Source organism: Sebastes umbrosus, chromosome 12, assembly GCF_015220745.1.
Source record: "Sebastes umbrosus isolate fSebUmb1 chromosome 12, fSebUmb1.pri, whole genome shotgun sequence".
Taxonomy (NCBI): domain Eukaryota; kingdom Metazoa; phylum Chordata; class Actinopteri; order Perciformes; family Sebastidae; genus Sebastes; species Sebastes umbrosus.
The window spans coordinates 962414-973817 of NC_051280.1; the positions used below are offsets into that span (position 1 = coordinate 962414).

Consider the following 11404-nt stretch of genomic DNA (forward strand, 5'->3'; position numbering starts at 1 on the left):
ACGTTACATTGTTATGTTGTTACATTATTATTTGAGCTCAAACCATGATCTTTTTTCTAACCTTAACCAAGTCGTTTTGTTGCCTAAGCCTAACCATCCGTTTCACAACGTTAACCATGTGGCATGACGCTTTAGCAAGCATGATATGAGGCTGATATGAAACGTATTTTTGGTTCAGAAATGTCACCATTCAACGTATGTCACAGTTCTGCATCACTAGTCACCTGCTCATTTCTGCATGCCCAGTCACCCAGCTCCCATTCAGTAATTTTCCATTCACCCTGGTTTTCCCGCTCCTCAGCTTCAGCCACGTCCACCTCATCAAGGCAACTCTGTTCACCTGTTCCTGATTGCTCACAGCCACTGTATAAACTCCAGCCTCACAGACACCCTTTGCCACATTGTTCTTCGCCACCCATTCAAGACTCTCCAGCACTTTGTTCCAGACTGATTTCCTGTTGCCGACCCTACCTGCCTCTGACCGACCCGTTTCGTCTGATTCCTGGTAAGCCCACCAGCCTTATGTCCCTGACCTTGAGGGGGACATAAGGCTGGTGGGCTTGGTGGATCTTGTTGGGTCTCTAAACTATGGTGTACGGTCATAGACCTGCTCTATATATAAAGCGTCTTGAGATAACTTCTGTTGTGATTTGACGCTATACAAAAATAAATTGAATTGAATTGAATCTGCTTCTGCGTTCTTGGTTCCTGTTCGTCTGTGGCTGCTTGGTGTTTCCGTCCATCGATGCCGCTGCAGTGTGAGTATTCCAGTCTACTTACCTGTGGTTTTCAGTGGTCCAGAGACTCTCACCGTGTCACTACACTCGTCCTTGTGTGTGTGTCCTGTGAGTACCTACCTGCTAGCTTCCCGATCTTCTGCCCGGCTTCGACATACCTTCTACCTGTACCCTGCTGGTTTTTCTGCTTGGACTGTTTGCTGACCTGGTTGCGGATCAACCAAGTATTCGGAGACTTTGTGGAGATTAATTGCTGGATTGAACTGTACTGGTTGCAGCTTTACCTGCTCTGCTGTGTTTCTACTGACTTTGTTATCAAAAGTCATTACTCACTGTTCCTGGTCTCCTGTGTGCTGCAATTGGGTCCTACTACTACCCGTCACAGTACAGTCTGGCCCGTCATGGACCCAGCGCACACCGCTTCGCCACAGTCCGACCTCGATAGTATCGAGGGTGCCCTCCAGCAGCACGAGGCACTGTTGGCCACCATCGCTGCTAAGGCATGATCAGGTGCTAGTGACGCTAGCCACCCAGGTCCAGCAGCTAGCAGCAGCCCTGATCCAGCCGGCAGCTCCTTGTCCTACTCTACTGCAGCCTGCTTCAGCACCCGCAACGCCGGGAGCAGCGCCGCAGCCCCGGATGGGGACCCCGCAGCGCTACACTGAAGATCCTGAGGGCTGCACCCCTTTCATCACAAACTGCTCCATTCTGTTTACCCTGCAGCCCTACAGCTTTGCTTCTGGGGAGGCTACGGTGGCTTCCACTATTGACCACCTGACCGGTAGGGCACGACTGTGGGGCACCGCCGAATGGGAGAGATGCCCACCTGCCTGCTCTTCCTTCCTGACTTTCTCTGTGGAGCAATGTAAGGTGTTTGGGTTGGTTTCTATGGGCCCTAACTCCAGTGGAGGAAATATGAGTTTGAGTCAGGGGAACCGGACTACTCCATTGACTCTCGCACCAGAGCCTGCCTAAGTGACTGGAAGTCTGTGGCTCAGTGCGATGCCTATCTTAATGGATTTGCAGAGTATATAAACAAACTAACTAGTCTCCTTTGATTTGCCATCCTCCCTGGATAGGTTAATTGAACTGACTTCCAGAGTGGATAGACGTATCCAGGCGAGGAGGCGGGAGCGACGCCAGGGGGAGACAGATCGGCGCTCTTCCATTCGGTCATGAGGTTCTCCAGCAGCCACCAGCGACATGACAGGGCCACAGCCAGGGGGGTCTGAGTCCATGCAGGTGGGACTCTCCAGTCTCCAGTCACCAGTCACCAACCAAGTGGGCCACAAGGTGTGGCTGTCGACCCGGGCCCTACCCTTGTGGGTAGAGTCCAAGAAGTTGGCCCCCAGGTTCATCGGACCATTCGAGATTCCGAGGGTCATAAACCCTGCGGCAGTGAGGCTCAAGCTGCCCCGGTCCACGCGGACACGTTCCATGTCAAACCTGTTCGGGAGAGTCCACTGGTTCCGCCTCACCCCAATTCATCGATGAAGGTCCAACCTGCACGGTTCGCCACCTGCTTCGCTCCCGTCGCCGTGGGAGAGACCTGCAATACCTGGTCGACTGGAAGGGGTACGGTCCAGAAGAGAGGTCCTGGGTCACAGCTCAACACATCCTCGATGCCCAGCTCATCGGGGAGTTCCACCATCGCCATCCTGACCAGCCCTCCGAGACCGTCCCGCTCACTTGGGGCGCTCTCCTAGAGTCTCCTTCCCCTCTTTCGTCTGAGGTGTCAGACAACGAGGAGGACAAAGAGGCCTTCCTCTGGCGAGGACGACGCACCCCCTGATGCTGAGGAGGAGGAAGAATGTATACAGGATAGGACAGCTGGCTGTATGCTGTGGATGCTTACCACTTTGAATTATAGTATTATTATATTTTTACATTTATTTTTTTATTTGCTCCCAAGTCCGTTTCACACCACCGGAGTCTGGGACGCAGCTGAAAGAAGGCTGAAGTATTCATACATCACACACACACATCATTACCAAAAGGGCATTATTAAGTGTAATCTATAGGCCTATATATCTATATCTATATATATAGTAGAGTATTGCGTTAAAATGAATAAATCTGTAAATGTATGCATTCACACATCAGTAATTTCTTCTTTTGCCAGTTGTCCTTTCTGCATTTGGAAGCTTCAACTATATTACTTTTAGTCTGATTATGTGTTTAACTTCTTGGTATTTGTCTGATATTATAGTTCGTAAAATGTGTCGCTCTGCTGACAGTAGACTTGTCCATGTCTGTGATTGGTCATATGCTGCAAACACCGACCCCTTTATGTGAACGCGCTCACAGGCAGATTGAGAAACCCTGGATTGACTTACTGAATTTATAACCACCGTTGTAGGACCGCTTAGTGGGATCGTGATCGTTAGGGTTAACAAAGCCAGATAAAGACAAGATACGCCGGGTTTGTTGAACTGGCTACGTAGTACAGGCCTCAGGTTGGGAGGTTGGGGCGGTGGATGGGGATCTAGCACATCCAACCTTTATGCGGAAGACCAGAGCACACATCCCAGCCCAGATGTGCAATACATTTATGCTTCGTTTTTTAACCGTATCCACAATCGTTCACCTGCAGCATTGGGAACCAGGGGACAGAAGCGTGGATTTAGTCCAAAGCGTGGATTTAGTCCAAATCATATTTTAAGAGGAAAGTCACAAAACTTGATGAAAACAACGTGACTGTCCTCTCATTTAGTACTGAATCTGGATGTCCATTTCTCATCATTTCTTGGCTGTAGTGTTGTCACCTGCTGCTTTTTGCATGAGCATCCAAAGCATTTTGACCTTCATCCAGGTTCTCTGGCCATTATGCCCCCCCTCCCTGACAACCCAAACCATTTAGACTGACAGCCCCACACTGTGCATAGAAACCCAGTTCGCAGCTTTTTTTCCCCTCACCCAAGTCAAGAGGAGCTTAGCTCATCAAGTCAGCGACCGTTGGGCGTTACTTCCACATACAAGCCAGCTAAGAAAGGAAATGCAGATGAGGGCTCCTGCAGCCATTCACGGAGCCCAGGTCAATGCTGCTGCCGCTGCCAATGGACGAGTCACAGACAACTCTCTGGCTTTCCATTGATGGATCTCCTTCTGCTCTCCATATTTCTTTCTTTCTCTCTGTTTCATTTTCTTGACTATTTCTCCAGCTCAGTCAGATGTTCAGGTAAACGCCATACAGAAATGAAATATCTGTGGGAAGTTCTAAGATCTTTGGTGGACTTAGTTCATTTGACTGCTGGATCATTTGTGGGGAGGAGGTGTTTTGGGTTTGCAGATAATTTTGACCTCACAGTTTTTAGCTTTCAGGTCGGGTTCACTAAATGCTCTGCTTTACAGTAATAAAGCACAATGTATCTTCATACCTGTATGATGTTTTCATTGCATCAGAGTGGTGTTGGGTCCAACTGGAGCAGAAAGGCCAGAGGATACACTTCCTGTCCAGAGTGTCCATTTAAATGAATATATGCTTTATGTATGTGTCGTCCACCTGTTCATGTCTTCCATCAGTTTGCCACTATAGCCTTCGGTGTACTATGGCAATGATTTTCAGCCTAAATTTCTGGAAAGTAGCCCCATGTTGAGGTCCCAGAACTGTCAAGACCAGCATTTGGACTGAAAAAAGACTTGAGAATCTCAGCATGGTAGTATTAGTATTCTGTTTTCAAGAACATGGAGAGAGCTCCAAACAGATTTTTTCAAACATGTAATTTGTCTTTATTTAAAAAAAAAGAATATAATTCATATATGAGTGTTATAAATCTCCCAGTGACGTTAGCAACCACGTGCTCCTGACCCCAAGGCTGAAAACCTGTGGCCTACATGTGATGTCATTATCATTGAGTGCATGTCACGACTGTCATGTGAAAAATGTGTAGTAGTTGATATCACCTCTCTGTCACACAGCCGTTTGTAATGTCATTTTAAAGAATGGTTTGGCGTTAATGTGAAATAGAAGGCTAAAATACACTGTGCAGTAGCTAGAGCATGCAACGTCATTAGTGATGAAACGTTGATGAACCTGGATGTGCAGACTAGAAGTGTCCTCCATGTTGTGTCTGCGGTCCTCAGCTCTCTCATTCTTATGCTAATCACTATGAAGATATTTCAATAAACCACACGCAGACTTATCAAATCAACTTCACAGCAAAATACTAAATATTTGGCCCATGTGATTTTTCCTGTTTCAGGTTATATAATAAAATAATCTTCTAGAAATACATATTTGCATTGTTGTCTTTTATTTACCATCACACCATTATGATATAAATTATGTACATGTAGAATCATATAAAAGAGGGGAAAAAACATCTAAATGTGTTAATTATTTTATCTTGAAAAATCCTGATGTCAAAATCTCATTGTAGAAAACACAGCTGCTCTGTAAATGTGTTTAGGTTGTATTTCCTAACGTTTAAGGCAGAAGCTTGTCCAGGTCTGTAATTAAATGCAAAAAAAACTGACTTCCTTTATCACAATAGAGAAAATAAAAAGAAACATTCACAGCATCGTAAGACCACAATTTGGTTTGGATCCACATTAATTAGACCCAGTAGAGGCCTGTCAGATGCGGCATTCAAACACAAAAGTTATTGCAGGAAAAATAAGTTATGTAAACACTCCAGAGCCCCTTTTCCACATGGCTATAGATGTTCATGTATTATAAATAAAAATATAACGGTCTTTGTTAACAAAAGATAAAAACGTTGCCTACTTTCTTGAACATTTGTAGAAGTAGGCTACACCATGGCCGACACTAGAGGTCCAGGGATCGGCCGGCGAGTGTGGTGCCAAAATCGGCAGACGGTTGGAGATGAATGCAAAGAATGTCCCTTGTTGATGATGGCCTGCTTTGGGACATCATTTGAATTGATTAAAGGGGGTTAGGCTAAAATTTGAATTTTGGAAAAAAAATCAAGTGTTGTGGTAATTTAAATGGACATCTTTTCAAATAAGCGTTTATAGAAAATAAAAATCAGAACGAATGTTTGATGTTATCTTGAGAAAATGGATCCTGCTTTTTTTCAGCTACCTAACATCAGATAATAGAGTTAAATGGAGACTAGAATGAGCTATTGGTTCAGTTCCACTTCTTTTGTGAGGACCAATTTAATTGTTAAACTGTTCAGCAGACAGCTTCTATAAAGCAGATCTTTAATTCCAGATATAAAATGGGTCGTTACATTCCCAAATTTTGGCACTCATAAAAGGCTGTATAAGGCTCCAACCAGACCTGCAGGTAAACATTCACTACAGTAGGTTAGCTTACGCCGACAGAACACCGTAGGAATGAAAGAAGAAAAGAGCTGAAAATAGCCAATAAAGTCAGAAAGTACAAAACACAGACAACACAAGTCGGCTATTTTCTCAGTTCACAGTTCCCAAAATGCAGCACAAAAAATCTTTGGATTTCAGCATATACTTTCCATAATCAATAAAGTTCCTCAGACACAACAGTCGGGCCTAACGGGACACAGGGCTGTAGTACGGGCGAACGGCTGTCCAGTCCTCGAGCTCGTCGTGTCCAGCTCCTGTTGGATGTTGTTGACTCACTTTCCCTAAAAGCATCAGAGACAGTCTCTGTTTACTCGCTCCATCTTCATTTACCTTTTCTCTGGCTACTATTTAAAGTCTATCGTTACGTTGTGTCCGCTGAGTCGGCCAGGCCTACTGAAAACTGGCCTTAATGTTTGAATTAGTCTAAATGTAGGCTAATGTTGGAGCTTAGCCTACCACACCAGGCCAATGTTCCCTACAGTTTATTGTCCATATTTGACCTTTATTTGTTCTGGGCGACCACGTCTGAGGGCACGTTTTGACCCTCACTGACCCTGATGTCACTGTTACAACTATGATCCAAGTAACATTAATTATGTTTTATAATTTCAAAATGCTCCTCCTCTTCTTAGCATTCATATTTTCATTTCTGTCAAAACATGTATATCCCAAACATAAATGGTAGCTTACCTGAAATGCTGATTTATTGCCTCTAATACATGTTTTTAGCAGCACCGGGCTGCTGTTTCCTCAATGACCACCAGTACCAATGGTGAACTGTGACCCTGATGTGCCACACAGGTTCCCTAGGCCTTCTTAACACACCTAAACCACTGATAGAGAGCTAAGAGGACATGTTGCATGATGGGTAACACTAAAGCTTAGTTCACACCATCAGCTGCCTTTAATCACACATCTGGTTGGACAGAAGATAGATGGAAAATTACAACTTCTGCCTGTGACATGAACGCAGAGTCGTTTTTGAACTTGGCGTGGACATCGTCATAACTAACAGTCCCGAGGACACGCAGCCTGCACACGCACACACACACACACACGCGCGACAAACAAAATGTCCCAATATGGTCTCTGGTTGAGTTTAGAAATGTGAATGCTGGTACTGAAGTGATTTGATTGCATGGTTCAGACCCCCTCCTGTCCTGTCCCCTCCTGTCCCCGGGTGTCCTCTAGTCGATGTCCGCCTGTGCGTCCTTGGACGCGGCGTGGTTGTACAGGCCCTGCGCCATCAGCTGCCGCGCTAGAGAGTTCTTATTCCCGGTCGCGTTTCTTCATTTTGGCCCGTTTGTTCTGAAACCAGATTTTAATCTGAACTTCGTTCAGGCCCAGGTCCAGAGCCAGACTCTGTCTCCGCTGCTCCGTCAGGTACCTGTTGTTCTGGAACTCCGTTTTGAGCCGGTGGAGCTGCTACCGCGGTGAAGGCCGTCCGGGGCCGCTTGTCCTCGGTACTCGGGCTCGAGGCCGGGGCCCTCTTGGGTTTACGGGATCTGGGCCCTGAGGGGGGACAGAGGACATGGATCAGGACGTCAGAATCACACAGAGACACAATGCTTCTATTTACGGTTGTGACTAAACGTAGAAAGTTTCAACCGTTTTCCAGCGTCAGGCTGTTAACGGACTGTTACCGGGTTGTTACCGGACTATTACCGGGCTGCTGTTACCGGGCTGTTACCGGATTCACAGCAGGATTCTCACATAACATTCACACGTCATATTAAAATTAAAATGATTCCTATATAGGATCATTTTAATTTTAAAAGAATAATATTGATTTAAAAGGAATCATTTAAATGTAATTTAACTCAATACAAATAATCCAGCTATGGAATGTATAAAAATGTAAATTATAGACAAAGGATTCCTCTTCTATCATTCTCATGAACTGTGTGGGTTCGATCTGAATTTTCTAAACCAAAATGTAGTTGTCTACTTCATGATATATCTGCTGATATTTGATCACTTTTTGGTACTTGTAAGCACCTCTTAAGGTGAACTATGGGAGAGAGGACGTTATGTCAATGTGAAGTGAAATAGTCCGAGCTATACAGCGGTAAGTGGTTATTAGTAGTTATTGGTAGTTATTAGTAGTTATTAAATGGAGTCAGTTGTTTAGGAGAGACAAGCCGTCCGGCTGGGTTCGGGTTCGGGTCCTCCAGCTCTGCTGCAGCAGCCTAGTGAGCCTGGGTGGAGGAGGAGGAAGAGGAGGGTGCACATGGGGGTGGGGTTGGGATAGGATGGAGGATGGGGAGTTAGGCGCCTCTTTCCCTCCCTGTTACCATAGGAACTCCATTTTTTAAAAAGTAGTTTCCTAAAAAGAGCGATAACCTCTTTTGTTTCTATTTTAATATTCAGAGACGTTTCAATCAGGATGAAGTCAAAGGTCGAAAAGACGAGAACGACATAGAAAACACAATCTAGTTCCGCTTCGGCAAGTAAAGTATCAAATATAGAAATATAGCAGGCCGAAATCCAACACTTCTAAGAGTTTCATAAGCCCATTAAAGTAAAAGGCTCCATGAACTATCTCTGCACCTTTTAACATTCTAATAATAATAACAATAATAATGATGATGATAATAATAATAATAATAATAATAGTAATAATAATAATAATAATAATGATGATGATAATAATAATAATAATAATAATAATAATAATATAATAATAGATATAATGATAATAACAATAATATAATAACAATAATAATGATGATGATGATAATAATAATAATAATAATAATAACAATAATAATAATGATGTAAATAATGATAATAATAATAACAATATATAATAACAATAATAATAATGATGATAATATTAATAATAATAATAATAATAATAATAATAAATAACAATAATAATAATGATGAGAATAATGATAATAATAACAATAATATAATAACAATAATAATAATGATGATAATAATATTATAATAATAATAATAATATAATAATAATGATGATATAATAGAGTATTGAGTCATTTCTACACAATAGTGCTTTAATAAGGCAGGAGGAGCTGAAGTCTCCTCCGGACCCCTCTGCAGGCCCTGTGTGGCCTGAGCTCGGGTCTCTGGTCTGAGCTCGGGTCTCGGGTCTGAGGTCGGGCCTGCTGGACCTCGATGGAAACTTTCCTGTGTTTCCACACAACACAAATCCAACATTTGTGTGTGTTTTTGGTCTGGATGTGTCCAGACCTGCTGTCCTCCGTCCTCACACTAACAGGCCTGTCCTCCTCTTCTCGGCTGCTGCTGGTTCCAGCACATCATTTCAAGTATTTCTAAATGGCGACAAAGGAAAAGTCCAAGTGCACCATGTGTCCACCGGTCCAGAGACCCAGCAGAGAGCAGACGGTTCACTTTATGTCTAACATGAACTCTACTCATGAGAAGGCGGCGGAGCGGCGGAGCGGGCGGGAGAAAGCGACCGCTTCACGGTGTCTGCAATACTAAATGATTTCAATCCGATCTTATTTCATATGGTGATCATACCACCAGAACAGGGCCCCGTGTTTGTCTCGAACTAGCTGTTCGTTTGGTCGGCGGGTGGAACAGACTCGAAGTTGTGTTTAGTGTTCACATGGACTGGTTGTGTTGGGACGCACGCCTCACTTTTAGACCCCCATTGTCAAAAAAAATATGCTAATGGAAGATCAACAAAGAAGACTGAGCTACATGGCGTTAAACTTGGTTTTACTTCACTTCACCCTGTTTCGAACTTTACATTCGACTCCGATTTGATTTAACTTCATTTTCACAACAGTCTCCGACAACAGTGTCCTCTGGTCCACTTTGTCCTTATTTTAAAGACCAAATGCATCGAAACAACAGCAGCTACCTTCTAATGTGCGTTTAAATTACTTTGCTTTATGTAAAATAATCTGTGTCTATTCTGGGATTGATATATATATCTTCTTTTAAATATTGAAAGTATGACATATGAAGATAGTGGCCTATTAGTTATGATGGTGCAATAACTGGTTTGTCATTGTTACAAGTGCTATGTCTATTAGGGAGGGTTGGGGGTCGCACGGCTCAGACTATATCTATTTTAATAAGCTTTATTGAACTAGAATTAAAAGATCAAACCTCACAATAAAATGTCTTTTAAGAACCTCCAGCTTCTCCACTGGTAAATGATGCAATCGGAGCTGTTTTCTCTCCGAAAGAAGAAACTATCTGTTTTCTATAATTCAGCCTTTTTAAACGGACTCAGAAACAAAGTATCCTAACCGTCATTTATTTATGTATTTATGTATTTATTTATTTATGTATGTATTTATGTATTCTTTCTTTCTTTCTTTCTTTCTTTCTTTTCTTGTAATTAACGAAAGAGTGCTGTGTTTCCACCACCTGCTGACGGCCGGTCTGAGTAGCGGGTACAATAACCTAGGCTGGCAGAGGATCGGCTTGGCCTCCGGGTCCGATCCGGCCTGGGGGCCCCCCCGACCCTTCACAGACCCATCAGCGGCTCTCAGCTACGGCCTCCCGGCCTCGGGGTCCGGCGCTGCTGGTGGGTCGTATGTCCCCCGTGTCCTCCTCCTCCGCGCCCTGCTCCACGCTGCTGCGGGTTGCCAGTTTTGGAAGACTCTGTCTCCGTATGAACCCCCCCCAGACGGTCTCCATCCCGGACCAGAGTCCCCGTCCTTCTCTGTCGGCCGAAGTCCGGTCTTAAGATGTTTGTCGATGTAAAAGTTGGTGTTCCTGTGGGACTGCTGGTTGCCAGGTGGCTGGAGGAGAGGCAGGATGGCCCGGTTGGACTCCTCTCCGGATCCTGAGGGCGAGCATTTTCTCCCATAAATGATGTAACCGGATCACTCGGAACCTCATTCTCTCTGTGCCCTCCTACAAACTCCTGCTTCTACCTGGGCCGGTCCTCTTCACCTTCTGATCTAGTATAGATCTATGAATGACTAGATGTGTGACTCCAGTAAGCAGCCCGTCGATGAGCTCCACTAGTCCCTAACCCGGGTTAGTACCCTGCTGAGCCTGAATGTTGATGTTTGTTCTGTGGAAAACGCGCCTCTGACGATGTTTGACAAAGAAGATCATGCTTCAGTTAGAGGTAGAAGACCCCCCCCCCCCCCCCCCCCCCCGCCACGGTGCTCCTCATGGCCGGACCTGCTGCTCACAGCTGGACACTAAAATAGAAAAAAGAGTTTCAAAAGTCAAGTCCAGATTATTCAACTGCACACAATTCTGGGTGCTTCCAGCAGAACCAGCACAACCAGCAGAACCAGCGGCCTCAGAGACTCAGAGACTCAGAGACGCACCGCTCAAATACTCACTCACACATTTAGGTTCTCATTTGTGATTGGCTGCCAGACGCTGTGATGACGTAGTACTACGGCTCTCTCAGA

At 44.5% G+C, this 11404-nt stretch overlaps 1 pseudogene; it reads right to left on the reverse strand.

The window, feature by feature from the left end:
• Positions 1 to 4992: 4992 nt before the first annotated feature.
• Positions 4993 to 11096, reverse strand: LOC119498691 (annotated as a pseudogene).
• Positions 11097 to 11404: the final 308 nt, after the last annotated feature.